General features: G+C 35.2%; 1 long non-coding RNA gene across 1 annotated transcript; it reads right to left on the reverse strand.

Annotated features, from left to right (window-relative positions):
• Positions 1 to 649: 649 nt before the first annotated feature.
• LOC142301304 (uncharacterized) lies at positions 650 to 1,198 on the reverse strand. The gene is made up of 3 exons (XR_012752749.1): positions 1,121 to 1,198; positions 858 to 999; positions 650 to 756 (listed from the first exon to the last, which is right to left on the reverse strand). It is a non-coding gene; the product is annotated as an uncharacterized LOC142301304 (long non-coding RNA).
• Positions 1,199 to 2,512: the final 1,314 nt, after the last annotated feature.

Genomic DNA, 2,512 nt, shown 5'->3' on the forward strand with positions numbered 1-2,512 from the left:
GCTGGTGGGTTTTTGACTTCATCAAAAAATTGTTCAATTTTAGAAATAATTGCGCCAGAGGAAGGGAAACTACCCTCTTCCTCATAGCAAGTCAGCATCCCACATATGGCTGTCATGCATGTATTTTTTTTCTTCTCATCCTTAATTTTTCGGATTCTACCTGCTATACTAATGCCAAAATGATCAATGTCATCTTCTTTGGCACTAGTATTCAATAATTTTAAGGTTTCGTTACAAATAACGTCCTCCTCTAATTGGATATTTTTGGTGTTTTTTTTTTTGTTTTTTGGCTTAATATATTTTGTGGGACCTCAGGTAATTATTGTAGGTATAGGTGGTGATTTATCTTGAACAGTACCACTTTCTATATCCCCTTCATGTTCAGATGAAAATTGATCTATATTGGCTGATGGCCCTTCCTGGTGTGGTTGATGAAGGCTCTCTTGCCCCTCTTCATCATCAACAGGTGTTTGTACTGCTACATTTCCTGAAGTTCTGTTGAGGTGAAAGAAAAAATAATAAACAATTAAATACAATGTAATTTATTGTGATGATAACATTATTGTCATAAAACAATTTTAACATACTGTTACATGAATACTTACTCTCTAGTTTTTCGACTTGTGCAGAGAAATGACAGCTCATCATAATAGATGAAATTTGGTTTTTTAGGGGAACTGCCACTTTTCATGCCCTCATTCCTTATCTTGTGAAATCTGTCCTTAACTGAACGCCACCTTTTCCGCACATCAAGCTCTATTTTAATTGTGCAATGAAATAAAAAAAAACAAAACTTAAATTAATTTTAATAAGTATAGTAACAGTATAAAAACAACTAATTTAAACAAGAAATATACCAATTTTATGTTGTAAGGCTGCATCAGCCTCATGCCATTGTGGGAACAGTTCAGCACAGATTGTTCCCCAACAGTCCATCCTCTTGTTTTTTTGCATGTAGTCAGGGCATGTGGGATCCCAAAGGCATGGCATGGATTCAACCTGTAACATAATTTTACAAATTAGTAAAGAAGTGATTCCTAAATTTCTAAGATTATAAAGCTTGGCATTATCATTATAACATTTTTTAAGCAAAATAATGAAAAATAAATCAGGTACTTACCATAGCAATTAATTTTGCAACATCGATCTTCATTCGCTGGAACCAAGCCATTATAAATTTCAGTAGATCAAAGTTTATCTATTATGAGAAATCACAATAGTAGCAGGCACTGAAACATACTCAGCTCTGTATTTATAGTACAAAGGAAGTGATGTAGGTAATGACGTTTGTGCCTGGTTTATTTGCCTACTGCACCTGCGTTTTTGGTTTGGAAAACGCTGGTTAAAAGCATGTAAAACGCACATTAAACGCAGATTATTCACTTCAACATGCGTTTTGCCATTTCTCATTGACTCCAATGTTAAGGAAACGCTGCAGAAATGGCAAAAACAACTGACATGCTGCTTCTTTTTCAGCATGGTTTTTGACCACAAATATGCAAATTAAACGCTGCTGAAAAAAAAGCAAAGTGCAGACAGGATTTCTGCTTTTACCATAGACTTTGCTGGAAAACAAAAACGCATGCCTTTTTGCCCAAAAACGCTGCTGCCAAAAACGCTGCAGAAACGCGGTAAAAAACGCAACGTGCGAACATAGCCTTATACTGCTGCTGTAAAATAAATAAATAAATATAGCAGCCTGAAGCCGCCCAGGATTGTTGCATCCATTAGATGCGATAATCCCAGTACTTTACCCGGGTCTTCCCAATTGAGCTGGTGCAGTAGCATTTGGGGTAATAAGTAGTTAATGGCAGCCCACAGCTGCCACTAAGCCCTAGATTAGTAATGGCAGGCATCAATGAGACCCCCTTCCATTACTAATCTGTAAATGAAAATAAATAAACAGAAACACCGAAAAATCGAAAATTTGAAATAAAATACAAAATATATCACCTTCTTTCACCACTTTATTAAGCCTCAAAATGCCCAGGTCCAGGGTTATCTACATGATATTCACAAGATAACAAAATATACAAAATATAAAAAGAAACAATTGTAGCATGATAAGACAAAAACAAATGGTATTCAAAACCTTAACGGCTGAGAAATCAGAAATAGCATTTCATTAGTATAAACATCTCAATAAGAAATGTAAAAAAGAAATCAAGCTAGCAAAGTTAGTTAATGAAAAACAAATTCCCCAAAAATATATAAATATATCAATACCAAAAGAAAAAAAGGGATGGCATCGATCATTTAAAAGATGATAATAGCAAGATATTTATAGAGGTCAAAGAATAGGCTGAGATATTGAACAGGCACTTTCATCTATATTCAACAACTAGCTGTCACTGTCTCTCTCCCAGTCTCTATCTGTGTATCTCTATCCGTCTGTCTCCCTATGTCTCTCTTTCCTTGTCTGTTTGTTTCTATCTCTCTGTCTGTCTACTTCTATCTCTCTGATGAGTAAAAAGCTGTGGAGAAGAAGCGCAATAGGGTTTTACCCCAATAA

Source organism: Anomaloglossus baeobatrachus, chromosome 4 (assembly GCF_048569485.1).
Source record: "Anomaloglossus baeobatrachus isolate aAnoBae1 chromosome 4, aAnoBae1.hap1, whole genome shotgun sequence".
Taxonomy (NCBI): Eukaryota; Metazoa; Chordata; class Amphibia; order Anura; family Aromobatidae; genus Anomaloglossus; species Anomaloglossus baeobatrachus.